This window comes from Hyposmocoma kahamanoa, unplaced genomic scaffold, assembly GCF_003589595.1.
Source record: "Hyposmocoma kahamanoa isolate Upper Pololo Valley unplaced genomic scaffold, ASM358959v1 79, whole genome shotgun sequence".
Lineage (NCBI taxonomy): Eukaryota > Metazoa > Arthropoda > Insecta > Lepidoptera > Cosmopterigidae > Hyposmocoma > Hyposmocoma kahamanoa.
The window spans coordinates 3,500,994-3,516,284 of record NW_020653993.1 but is presented as its reverse complement, the minus strand read 5'-3'; positions in this window follow the sequence as shown (position 1 = coordinate 3,516,284).

Sequence of the window (15,291 nt, the reverse complement as noted above, 5' to 3'; positions counted from 1 at the left end):
ATAGATAGACACTTGACGTGGAACCAACACATCAAAACTAAGAGACAAGAACTCAATCTAAAATACAGAAGCCTCACTTGGTTATTGGGATGAAACAGCAGGGTCTCAGTAGATAACAAACTTCTAATTTATAAAACAATCTGAAACCTGCCTGGATGTATGGCATCCAACTCTGGGGTAGCGCAAGCAATTCCAATATCTTGATCATACGGCGGATGCAGAATGTTATTTTAAGATCATTTTCCAACGCACCATGGCTCCTTACCAACAATGAGATCCACAGCAACCTGGAGATGAACACAGTTAAGGATGAAATCCACAATGCTACTGTCAGATACCAAAAAAGGCTAGATAAACACCCTAACGAACTGTCAGCCAAGCTGACAACGCGAAGTTATGAACAGCGCCTTAAGCGGAAAGACATTTTGTCCCTGAAAAGATGACACCGCTTAAAGAGTAGATGCCCTCACTGGAGGACACGCTCGACATGTAAAACCTACTATCCCACACAGTTGCTTACAGATTGAAACTGATTGCAAATAAAACGAGAACACGAAAAAAATAATGAAATTTTTGTTTATAATGATAACATCGGGCCCGCAGATGGTCCACCTGTTTTGCACAACAAGATACGTCTAAGCTTTTTTTAAACCTTGTTCCTGATGAATCAGGTGTTTTTGAGATAGGCCACTATTGTTGAAAGCCACCGATATGTAACTGTGCTTCCTACCAAAAGTATGATGGAAACCAAATCAACTTACCTCGAATAATCTCTTAAACATTATCACAATAAAGCTGTCTACAACCATGATGAACAGGGTCACAATTATGGTGTTAACGAATTCGTACTCACACTAAATGATACAGAAACCGGCACGTCTCTATTAACATTTCAAATTTAAATTCAAATTTATTCCATTTACGATAACATAGTCCAAAGTATAAAGCCTAGAGTGATATGGATTGTACATGACATATAGAGATAAATGGCTGTTCTAACCTTCAATTTAATTATTAAACGTTTCACTAGACTAACGTTTAAATATTGGTCATTAAGCTGAAATTGATATTAATAGTAATACAAGGAACTTGACCTGGTGTGATACAAGTCTAATTGATATGGCGCGTAAATATATTTTGCAAGATCAAATGTTAAAATGAGAACCTAAAAAGAAAAGGCAGAATCCGGGTCGAGTATTTTTATTAAATCAGTCCAATCAAGACATTCATGAGCTAAACATATGTATGTATGTATGAACCCATATGTATGAACCCACTGTCTATCATTCAGCTACATACAGCAGGCCGGCGACAAAAACGTCACAATATCTTTCAGTTATCAAAGAGCAAATTCAAATTCAAATTCAAATTGTGTATTTGCTTCAAACATGGTATAAAAGTTGTAGCAAAAAAAAAGAAAAACCAGTACAAACATGTTTCGCATATCCGATAGCATGCAAATGTTTAATAATATTATCTTGAGTGACTATTACAATTTTAAATAAATAAGTCACAATTTTCACAGATTAAGTATGTCAAGAATTAAAATAATAATAAAAATAAAAATTCAAGAATTACAAAAAAAAATGTCAAAAGTTACAAAAACAAAATACATACATATATATGTCAAGAATTACAAAAAATATTTAAGTTTTTTTTTTTAAATAATACATAATTATTGTTCCAAGAATTCATTCGCACTGTAAAATTTTTTTACAACTAACCATTTGTACAATTCTGTAGTCATTTGTGTATATGTCAGTTTTTTATTTCATTGGGTAGTTTATTATAAATTTTTATACATGTGTTGTACAGACTTTTTAGGTAAAGAGTAGTCCTAAGTACATGGTCTACAACAAGTCTATTAGGCTTTATTTTTGCACGTGGGTTTATTTGAATAGCTATTTTGAATAAATGTGGATGGTGCTTGACAAACTTACAAACTTCGAATATGTACATACAAGGGAGTGTCAAAAGGTTTAAGTCACCAAACAGTGGTTTGAATGATTCTCGTGGACCAATGCCGCACATTGCGCGTATACATTTCTTTTGGGCTACAAATGCACGTTTGACGTAAGAGCCATTGCCCCAGATAATCAATCCATAACGGAGAATTGATGCAATATAGCCATGATAAGCCAACAAAGAAATATTTTTGGAAGTAATTCGTCTTAACCTACGAAGGACTTATACATAGCTGTTTGCTTTGCTGCAAATGCTGTCAATGTGGTTCGTAAAACTTAAATTTCTATCTATTAATATGCCTAAAAACTTAATAAACTCTACTTTTTGTATATTCTTATCACCATCCTTAATATTCAAGGTAATTTGTCTGCGACCTCTTACTAAAAACTGAATATAGTTTGTTTTCTCAAAATTCACATTTAGGTTATTTACAGCTTACCATTGCACCACTGATTTTAGCGTGTCATTGATATCGGTTTCATATTGTATCAGGTTGTTATTAGCCAAAGATGTCGCCACAAGTTACCAGTAATATGTCATGCGGTGGATGTTCGCAAGAAATTGTAAATCGGCAATTCTTTGCATGCTGTCATTGTGCTAAATGCTTATGACCTTTTGTGTGCGAATGTTAGTGAAAAGTGATTTTATAACACTATGACGGCGGAGCACAAAAAAAATGGAAATGTCAGGAGTGTGTAATCAAAGAGCCAAAGACCGATAACACAAATACACCCGTCATACGTGATCTACCACAATGTACTGACAGCAAACAGGACGGTAAATGTTATTCGTGTATCACATTGTTCCAAAAAGCGATTCTCCAGCTCATCCTACGCCTTTTTCGCCCCCTCCACCGGCAAAAGTTACCATAGAGTCGGAATTGGTTAATGAGCTGCGACTTTTCAGAAAGGAGATGAAAACTGAGATGCGCGAATTTAAGATCGTCGGGTCTGACTTGACCGCGGCTATTAACAATTGTAACAGGCGCATGGATGATCTTGCGACTCGAGTAGATGCCGTGGAGCGCTTCCAGCGAGAAAGTCCAACTGCGGCTACGTCCTCTCTAGCGAATGCAATATCAGAACTCAAGCCGGAATTGAATGATCGTGACCAAGAACTACTGGGAACCGATATTGAGATTGCTGGGATACCGGAAGAAAACCACGAAAGATCCATTCACCTCGCGCAGACCGTAGCAAGCAAACTAGGTTTGAATCTGGAGGAACGAGACGTAGTAAGCGCGGAGCGTACGGGTCCGGTACGGCTCGTGGAAGAAGCTGAGATTCGCCTGCGCCCGCGCCTAATCGTAGTGCGGCTCGCGCGCCGTACACACCGCGATCAGCTGCTAGCGGCCGCGCGCGTGTGACGCGGAGCGACAACTGCGGGTTTAGGGCTCGATTCTGATGTACATCGAGTCCACATTAACGAAAGGTTCACTCGCAGGAACCGGCAACTCTTCTACAAAGCGCGCGGAGAAGCTTTGCGTACTGGAAATATGTGTGCACGCGCGATGGGAAGATTTTTGCACGCAAAGAGCAAGGTTCGCCTTGGTATCGCTTGCGCTCAGACGACGAATTAGTGAAAGTATTTGGGCAGTTACACTGATAGCTCTATTTCATTACAATGTAGGCAATCGCTACAATGTTAAGCTTAGACCTCTGTTTATTGTGTTAAGCGTGTTTAATATTTTTAATTCGTTTTATATTTTTAATTTGCTTTATATTATTATTTGTTTTATATTTTTAATGTTTCTCTTATGTTGTTCTTATTTCTGTGTTATGGCGAAATAATATATTTAAGATTGTTATTATTCTGTATTTTTCTGTGTTTTATGGGATTGCATGAACTGCTATTTTTACATAAATATGGATTCCTGAAATATAAATGCACTAAATCATTGACATACAATTAAATGGACGTCGAGTCTACGCTAAAAAGTGTCCGAACTTATAGGGCGTTAAAATCGTATACAGAGCGTCATTCACGCTTTAGTCTTCGTTTGTTCGACTGACAGCGAAGCAAGCAAAATTAGACAGTACTGCGATGACATTACAATTTAAATTCAACGTTTTAGCTTTTTCATATTCCTTTACATGTCACTACGTTTAAATAGGTTGACTTGGGACATTTTTTTCGTGGTTTTTGAATTAGACCCGTCGTCCATTTATTTGTAAGTCAAGGCACTAAACCTATATTTTTTCTCTGAAAAAGTAACAGAAAAATTGTTAGTATTGGATACACTATATTTTAATTGGAACTTATCACGACACATACAAGTAACTTTCTCTTTTTATAACAGCTTACACAATCACATAATTAACACGGATTGGCGACACATAACACTTCTTTGCCAATTTTTAATATATGTTAAATTTGTTAAATTTGTTCAAATTTCGTTTTCGTTTGCTTTACAATTCATAAAATACAAAGTTTTGTCTGTCGGGCTTCTGAACCCAAGATCTCTTGGTACCCGTCATGATGAGTTCATCGTGGCTATGGAACGTTTTAGCGTTGACATTATGGCTATTAACGAGACCTGGTTGTACGCTGGGCAAGAGGGTCGAGCGCCCGCGCCTCCCGGGTATTGTCTGCGCCACATTCCGTTCGGCCAGTATTCGTACTCGCGGAGGCGGTGTCGAATTTTATGTCAAACATGGTGTCAATGCCCGCGTCATCACTCATCCACCCGCGCCTTCCGTTGAGCAAATGTGGTTGGGTCTTAACATTAATAATATTAAGGTTACAATTGGCACAGCATTCTCCTCCGTGGTTTAATGTGGATACTTTCCTTGACGCCCTAAGTGAATCTATATCCTCACTCGGAAAATATGACTATTTAATCCTGCTTGGAGACTTTAACATAAATCTTTTAAAAAAGCTGCTTTTGCAAAAAGCTTTTGCAAAAAGCTGACTGGAGACTATTTTGGTAACTTTTGAATGTAATTCTTTTATTTTGTATTAGCATAAGATTATTTAGTAGTATATATATTTAAGTATATATATTTTGTCATAAGTTTACCAAATAAACTACTTTTCTTTCTTTCTTTCTTTCTTTCTAATTCCGAATTCACAACGTGACAATTAAGACTCGTTGTATGGTGACAACTAATACATTACTTGGTTGATAGCATTGACTTACAAATGTTGATAGGTTTGTCATGGTACGAATACGAGTAATATTATAATAAGCTTACTTTAAGCTTACATTGAAATAAGATTGTTTTTGGAAAGGCTATGGTAGGCACCCTAATTGATACGGTTCTTGAGCAGGCACAACCAAAGGTTCATAAGTAGGGCATTATATAATAATAATTCACAGACTCAACATAGCCCCGCACTAGGAAAACCCTATGTCGCGGGTGCCATGGACACTCGCATAGACAAGCACAAATTACACCCAAACTCGCGAGAGAAATAAATACAAACCATTATACAAACATTTCTCCCGACCTGGGAATCGAACTTGTGACCTATCCTTGGCAGTCCGGCATGGTAACCGTTCGACCACGGAGGCAGTTGATTATAAACAAAACTTAGCAGAAGATACGTTATAGAACCATATACAACTGCCTCCGTGCTTGAACGGTTAACATGCTGGTCTACCACGCAGGCATACAGGGTTTTCCTGGTGCGGGCTGTAGAAAAATACCCAGACTGTCATAGAGAAAAGTTTGTTGTTTTAAATTGGACTTACCAGGAATCATACTGGAGAAATCTACATCTAACATCCAGCGTGCTAACCGCTGAGCCGCCGAAGTCATCTAGTTCTATTGCGCCAGTAGTTACTAGAAGACACAAAATTCCCCACGGCTTTGTCACGCTGTATGGCTACAGCGCTTGGTGAAAATAAGCTATCTTTTACCCCGCGACCATTACATTGGTTGTTGTCATTTTTGTCTTATTAATAATTATAACAAATTAGAGAAGTAATTTCACAAAAAAAGGAATATCTCGCAGTGTCCAATGAAATAAATATTTTAGTATACGTCTATAAGCTTACTATTGCTTTAAGTTTGACATATTTGTACAACATAAATGATGAGTGTGTGCGTTACTATTATAAGTTTTTACTTATAATAGTACTATTTACTATTTGTACTTCAGTGTATTGTACAATAAAGTTTAAATAAAATAAATAAATAATATAAGTGTATGGCCTTTTAAATCAAAATCATCATCGTTATTTGCGGTCAATTCAGTACGTGCTCTTCTTCAATTTAGTTCCATCTCCCGTCACTCCTTTCATATACAATTATCATCTTTCACACAATCTATTTATTTTTATTTGGTTTTTCTATCCCGACGCAGCCATCCGCATTCATATTTAATATCTTCCGAGAAATATGGCTCCGATCTTTCCACGTCCCTGCTTTTCAATCACCGTATGTAATATTCATAAATAGAATGTAGTATCACACATAACGGTGCCAATCATTCGCCGGTCTCATGTCAGGGCTCAAAAACTTATATTCCCTCAATGAGTCGTGATTGTTACAATGAAGACACCAGCGCCGCTTATTCAATGTTCACCTATTGACTGTATTGATCAGTATTATTCCTATGTAAATCAATTTCGTATTGGTATTTATATTGTAACATGTCTTCAGGTTAATTTGTGGACATTTTTAAATAAATGTTTAAACACCATCACATACGTTGTTTTGTGACTACGAGTTTACTGTGACAATTGTCTAGCGACCGTGTAAGTTATTTTGTATAGCAAATTATACAGCGCCCGTAGCGGTCGCAAGAAGAAACAACATTTTGTAAACTTTTATTTTATTCGGTTGCTAATGATAACCCTTACTATAATCTCATTATAGAGACACTGATCCCAAAGTAAGTAATTAAAGCACTTATGAAAATCGGAAACAACGACGGTGCCACAAACACCCAAACCCGGGACATTACAGTACATTGACGGTTACATTGATTGAACGGCAACAAGGCTGTCGGCGAGCCGTTTTCGCGCTAAGACGGCTTTGATATTTGATTATAGTTTTCATTTATTCATTACGAAACTTGTACTTTAATATATAACATCATTGTACACATTACTATTTATAATGGTCGTAAGTTGTGCTGTGTACGGCTATTTATCATCATCTAAACGGGATAAAGAGAGGAGTTTCTTTCGTTTTCTGAAAGATGAAACGAGGTAAGTAAAAAACTTATGTCTGAGACTCATTCTCTTCATTTATTTAGTGCATAGTAATATGTAATACAGATTTATTATGTCAATATGATGAGATGCCTTAAGTTCGTAAACTAATAAACAAGGGTTCTCGTATTTTCAATTTGTATTGCCGATAAATATGTAATGAATATAATCATTAATTATGTAATGATGAAGTTGGAAGTTACTTTTTAAATTGGTTACCAAATGTCATTTGCGCGTGTGCAGATAAGGCCTTGCTGCATGTAGTAATAGTAGGTAAATAACTTTCGACCATTGTATGGAGTGTATTCGGCCACGTATATTTTAAAACTATGTCAATATAAATTTGTATTACAATAGCTTAAATTGAAATTTAGAAACTCTGGTACGAAACAATGTACTTGGGGTGGAATATTTTCTTCAAATTTAAATGGGACCAATACTGAGATGCTCTCTTTCCCACAAAAAAAGAATCATCAAAATCGGTCCACAAATCGCCAAAAAAGTTATCGCGTAACATACATAGAAAAAAAGAAAAGAATAAGAGAACCTCCTCCAGTCGTTTAAAAATATATTGAAACTTAATTCCGCAAAAATAGACTTGCGTAAATTTACTGAATTTATTTTTTCAAATTCTCACAAATATTTCTCCCAGTGCAGAAATCGACGGGACCTCTGCGTGGCAACGCATCATGGTACATAACCGGATGCAACGGAGGCAGTTTATGTTATTTATCTGTGTTGGCTTAATGTGTACAGCTAATAGACGGATATACGATGGGTTCGACAATTAAAGTTAATGAAAATAATTATTTTTGAAGGAATTAGGAATGAAACTATTTTTCCGGATTTAAATCGCGTATATTTGTTTTTTCAAACAAACCGACGTTTCGGGCCCTTTACAGGTCCCATGGTCACGGTTGACTGAGGTGGTACAGTCTTCAACCAGTTATGTCTAATATTGATGCAAACCACCCTATTTTTTCACTATAGTTACAATAGTTATTAATTAAATACCTTATTTTTAATTTTACAAAGAACTGCAGACTTGTTTACGCGACGAAGTCTGCAGTCTGCGAGCATGTCATGGATAAACCTACACATTCAATGAAGTTTGACAAACCCCAGGTCCTTGCAAAAGAAGTCCGTTATCTGCCCAGGATGCTGCGAGAGGCCATTGAAATTAAAAAACATCCTAATTTCAACAGGGAAGATGGTTTCTCCGTACCACCAGTTTGGGATCCAGTATTTCCTCTAATGAAAAATCCCAAACAGACATAAGACTGCAGTACTAATTAATATGTTTTAATTTATTCTAATTTCTATTAATAATTAATAATAAATTAAACTTAATAAAAAAAAATTCATTCAATAAAATAATTTGTAAAACTTAATGTAGCGTAAATTGGAATGTTTTCTTTGTAAAATTAAAAATAAGGTATTTAATTAATAACTATTGTAACTATAGTGAAAAAATAGGGTGGTTTGCATCAATATTAGACATAACTGGTTGAAGACTGTACCACCTCAGTCAACCGTGACCATGGGACCTGTAAAGGGCCCGAAACGTCGGTTTGTTTGAAAAAACAAATATACGCGATTTAAATCCGGAAAAATAGTTTCATTCCTATGTATAACAATCGCGAAAACCTAAGAACTCGATTTGAAGGAATTTTTCTTTTGTATTTTTCGATATTCGTATTAATTAACAAATTAGTGAAGCCATTTCATAAAAAACAATTAAGATCATGGTAATAAAACCACGAATTTCTTTCTCTAAAGAATGGTCCATAACAGTTGCAGTGCCACTCGAAGCTTTAAATCGCAAAGACCTGAAGGGCACTGCCACTGCGCCCTTCACCCTGAGACGTAAGTTGACAAGTCCCATGTGCCTGTAATTATTTTTTAATAAATTTCATGTCCGCGAAATTGCCATAAATTATAATCTAGTAACAGTAGAGCTTCTTGTGAAAGAGTTCATCAAGGGAAGTACTGTCTGGATACCTATTTATGCCGTCTAGTTGTAATGTGAGCATTACAGCGTTCTTGTTTTTTTTATGAAATGTAAGTGCGCATTTGACCTCCATTTCACCTGATGGAAATTGCCGGTGAAGTAGACGATGGAGCATGCACACCTAAATAATGCCTATTCACTCTCGTGAAAAGGTCCAATTTATAACATTCAGGGAACAAGTCTTTTTTTTTTTTTTTTTTAATTTATTTTCCAAAAAAAGTAACAAATTTACAAATTATAATTCCCGCCAAACTGTAACAGTTTGTTGGCGAGCACGCTCTAACTTAGTTTACTTATTTATTAGTTTGACATATCTACTTAGTTTATTACTTACTTATAATAGTGAAAAAAAAACATATGTTTTACATGATTTTTAATTAATAAGAATTTGGATATATTCATCTAAATATAATTTCACTCATTAGCGCCTTCTTTAATCTTGTTTTCATGACTTGTTTACTACATAAAGGACTTTTTCGTAAAAACGACATATCATTATATAAACGAGGAACAATATATTTATTAAGTCTCCTCCCGTAGTAATTATTGGCACTTGGCTGTACGTACATATTTTTACGAACTCTTTTTGTATTATATTTATTGGAAATTGGTATTTTAAACTCATTACTAAAATAGTTATCGAGTACTATTTGAAACTTACATTTTAAATCGACGGGCAGTATTTTAAGAACATAATATAACTTATTATAATTTCCGTTACACTCAAGTTTAACTTTCTTTTTAACTAAATATTTAATTAATCTTGTTTGGAGATTCTTAACTTGGTTTAGGTAAGTGCAAAAGGCACGACCATATACATTTATACCGTAATTTATTAAAGAGTCTCCCAACGCATAGTACACTACCCGAAATGTTTTTTTATCTAAAACGTTATTTATTTGATAAAATTTTCCTAAAACTGTTCTTAATTTTTTGCAAAGTTCCTGAACATGCAGCTTAAAGTTAAAGTTCATATCCACCCATAACCCTAAATACTTATAATTATTACAATATTGTAAAGGTTGACATTTACATCTTGCCTGATCAGCATGCATACATTCGTAAGTGTGCCCTATAATACTAAACTTATCATATTTTATATTTCTAGCTTTCTTATTGTACGGAGAATATATATGCAAACACTTAGTTTTATCTAAATTTATGAAGACAGGGAATTCCACTTCATAGCCGTTCGCCATTAAATGTGGAAGCGTAACGCTTCGTGCGAATCTTTGGAATATCCACAACATAGGGGTGGTAAGTCTACGTCTGGTCCCCCGATGATGGAAAGGGAAAGGCGGGATCTAATTATGCAATTCCACCATACACTCTCCGTGATATATCGTGTAGAATACCGATAAGCAGACAACTTTAAGCCGGTGTTCAAGGCTCTGCAGCTTCGCCTTCACCAATCACCTATAAGCATCTTGGCACGGTTGTTGACTGAATCCAGGCTGGCCAGTTGGTATGTAGCAGAGCCATTCCAAAGGTAGCAGCAGTACTCCATGCACGTCCGGACTTGTGCTTGGTACAGCTGGAGCAACTGTCACGGTGTAAAGTAACGCCACACCCTGGAAAGGATGCCAAGCTTCCTTGCTGCATTTTTGGCCATGGATTCAATGTATCTGCGAAGTTCAAATTGGACGACAGGTCCATTCCAAGTAGCTGGAGACGGTCAGCTATCGAAGATGCTAATGAAGCTACAAGCACTTGGGACTTGTCAACTACATGGCTCAAAAGGTGACGTGCCCAGTGACAGTGCCACTGAGATCTTAGCCATTTCGTTTGTGCACTACGTCCGATTCGTATCTGGGGGTCTACGCTCGATCTCCGTCCGACATCCGTCCGAAACAATTACTGCCAGATAAACAATGCTTGACCAAATGAAAAGACGCGTGATGCGAATGAAGCTTCATACTTGATACTTGTCTTTTAATTTTGTCGAATATTACTTATTTGCCAGTAATTGTTTCGGACGGATGTCGGACGGAGAACGAGAGTAGACCCCCTGTTCCGAATCCGAGAAACGATGGTTTGAAATGTCACAGGGATCATTTTATCTCTAGGTGTACAAGCGATAGTCGTATTTTCTCGGATTGGAATCGGACTTAGTGCACTAATGACATCCGAAGAGGGTCCGTGTTTTCTAGATTTGTATATTTTCAGATTCAGAACGATTATGAATCGGATGATGTGCGCCATCGCGCTCAAGCTTTGATCGGCACCTCAGCTGTTATAGATTGGCGTGTCACTTATCACCAATCGCACGACTTGTTTGTCCCGTCCTTGATGTCGTAAATAAAAATACTCCGCAAATATTTATTCTAATGCTCGTGGAAGAAACGCGTAAAATTTATGTACGATGAAAAACAACATTACAACCAGGGAGGGGGAGCGTCAGTGTTTTAACACGGCGCTTTGTTTAAATCGGGTTAAAGCCCATTAACGCTCGAAATCAAGGGCAAAAACTATTTACATCTAAATATGTGTCCTAAAACGAGTTTTATTCAAAAGCTGTATTTTATTTTGATAATATATGTACAGGTAAGGTAAAGAAGACAATAAAAGCTTAAATACTAGAAAGTTAAACTAGAATTTTTAAATTATATGAATAAAATTGGGTCCCCGCGGCAAGGCGCCCAAGATGCTGGCAGCGTTCCCCCTTTGTATTGCTTTGCTAATGCGTTGGGCAGGGTAGCTGCCGGTCCTTTGCTTTCCCAGACAGTCTATTAATTTTTTGGCATTTTCTACAGATAAAGGACATTGAGATCTCTCGGGCCAAGGGTTTCGACTCCAAAGGCTGTAAAGTCGGAGCCGAGACTCTGGTACTTATTACTTTCTATTCTTTCCGCCAGTTCAGCTGCGGAGCCAGCCCTCTTGTTAGTGTGCTGGAGATGGGATGGCGCAAATAATGGGGCAGTTTTGTTCAAATTGAATGATATTATTATAAATATTTTTTGTAATACCTATTCTTTATTGCTTTCTGATTTAGATGATTCGATTTGCCTTTCTATTGAATCGAATAGCTTGAAATTCGCATTGAAATAGATCGATACGAAAAATAGTTACCTACTTCGTATGAACTTGAATCGATTTTCATCGAATATTTTTCTTTTTTTTATAATATCAGTGACGGGACGAACAAGTCGTGCGCCTGATGGTAAGCTACACGCCTGTCCATAACAGTTGCAGTGCACTCACAGCTTTAAATCGCAAAGATCTTTGGGGTACTGCCACTGCGCCCGTCACCCTGAGACATAAGTTGACAAGTCCCATGTGCCTGTAATTTCACCAGCTCCCTTACCCTTCAAAACCGGAACACAGTAATGCTGACATTACTGCTTGGCGGCAGAAATAGATAACAGATAAGAATTGTAACTCAGTAGTGAGAATCCACAAATTTGCTAGGTGGGTATTGTATGGAGTTGCCTCTTTTTTAAGTAAAAGATTTTTATAATTATTAATACAAAGATCGAACACTCAGAAAAAATTCCTTCGATCTGTTTCGACCGACGTCTTCTTGCATACCGTGCCAGACGCTATACCAACTAAGCAACGGAACGAACCAACGGACCTCACGAATCTTTCTATGTGCTTGCGTCGTGTCTTTGTACTTGGTCTTTCAACGACTTTTTAGTCGTTGCGCCATCTATGAGAAATCTTTGACAGATTTATCACCCAGTTAGTACCTTTACAGCTGCCAGTCCTGGCGAGAGATGTCGCTATGGTTGGGTTTTTAAACCACTGCCCATCTCTGATCACAACTCAGATAAAATCTTTAGCAATATAAGGATTTATTGACTAAAACTTGGCGTTTGTTTTCGTCTGTGGAATAAAAGTGTAACATTATTTTGCGATGTACCGTAAATTATAGGAGTGTAATAAAAACGTAGCATATAGAGGATATTTTGGTCTGCGTTTTAATGTAGCGGTTAAAACATATTTTTAGCTAAACTGAAAAGTTGTCAAACAATCGTTATGCCATTCTGTCATAGGGGTGTGATTATGTCGTACAAGCACATGGGATTTATTAACTTATGTCTCAGGGTGACGGGTGCAGCGGCAGAGTCCCTCAGATCTTTGTGATTTAAAGTTCTGAATGGCAACTGCTATGGATAGGCGTGTCGCTAGCCACCAGGTCCACACCTGTTTGTCCCGTCACTTGTTATTCTAAAACTGCTTCCGTGGCCGAGCAGTACCATACTGGACTATTTGCCTGGCCTACATTTATTTATCTCGTGAGCTTGGATGTAATTGTGTGCATGGCACCCGCGATATAGGGTTTATGAGTATGTGACATGGTCAATGGTATGTGCGTTATTATTATTATTATATTATCTTCTTGTCGCCTTAAGAAGTAATTGCTACCTAGCAAGAGTTGCCTATTGCGCCATGTCCTTTATAGAATTGAATATAGAATAGAATACGTTTATTTGCCAGAATACAGTAACGATGAAGGACTTAAGTAGAATTAGGTACATTGTATTTAACTTACAAGTATACGTGCAAAAATTAGTTTCATGATCGGTTTCTACTGTTAATTGCACTTCAAATTAACGTAAATTTGTATTTGAAAATTCTAAGTATTCCTTATTAATATAGAAGCAATGTATCAAAAGCTATTTTGTCAATTGTAATTTAAAAGTATGTCCTTGAAACAATTCAATTTCATTTGGCAAATTGTTGAAAATGATTACAAACATGTTGAAACAGTTTTTCTAATAAATTACTAATTGAGATTGCTCTAGTCTGCCTTTGATTAAAATCACCACGCGTTTTGAAATATTGAGGATAAGTTTTGACAAATACACAGATATCCCTGTCCATGCATAGCAAAGGCAGTATGTTTAGTTTTTTGAACAACGGTTTACAGCTGTTGTCGAACCACTTCTTCTGAACTTATAATTCACTTTTTACGATTACTGAGTTGCCCCATAGTACCTATAAGACCGTAGCTGAGCACGGAGGAAAAGTAGCCTTGATGCATCGTCAACGCAGCTTCTTGGGAGACAGTTTGCCTTAGTCTTCGTAGAGCGTAAACAAAAATTATTTAGCTTCTTACAAATCTGCTCGATGCGTTCTTTCCAGCTAAGGGGATTGTCAATTCTGCCCTGCTAAACCAAAAGGCGCTGACTCTGAGAAACGCCCAAGTTTAGTTTTGTATACCATTCAATAGCTATAATAATTTCGCATCTAATAGTATAACAGAAATATGCTAGTTAAAACAATTAAAAAACCACTAAGAAGTATTTTAATGCCTCAATTTTTGAAACCTTAATAATCAAAACAGCGGTATCTCACAAAATAGGTACGGTGGTACAATTTTTATATAATTTTAGTAAGTCAATAAATCTATTAACATCATTAAAAAGATTTCTTTTTGAAGGTTGAGGTAGCGCTTTTCGGCTTATCAGGGCAGAATTGTTAAGCCAGGAAAATTAAATGTGTCAACTTCGACTACGGCGTCGGTATTATATTGAATTGTATTGTATTGAATTTATACAATTTGAATTGTACGGTCGAAATATCTAATTTTAGTTTTACTTCTAAGTCCATACAACTTATTCCATCTGCCAATGCTTTGTTTAAGTCGGTATATTTGTTCTTGTGGACAATAAAGAGTATTTGTACTGTATTACATTGTATTGCAGTTATTTCGTGTTCCAATATACATATGCATAACGAAACAACATCGGTTTGAATAAATAAATGTGTTATTTACAAAAATATTTAGTTTCGCTCGTTGAGGTAAGAAAAAAATACATTTATTTTATTTTCCACAAAACAGAAGAAAATCAAAATATTCAACAGACGCAAAACGTAAATTACTTAGAATAATAACGCATAGAATGATAGTTTCATATCAAACGAACTGTCACAAGTGAGGCAAAAATCAAATTCATGTAGGCTAGTTTTAGTAGTAGGTTAATTTTCGGTTTTAGTGAATATTTATATAAGAATACAAGTTGAAATGCGTTACTTCCTTGTGGAATGTGATGTTAGTATCTATTTTATGTTTGTCTGACGTATTTTTACACTCATTTACTGCACATTTCGTCATTGTTAGCTAAAATTCTGGAGCTGTTCGCGGTGCAAGTCGACCTTGAGCATTGAACGCCCGCCCGCTCGTGTAGGCCCTTTTGGCGCGCTTCAA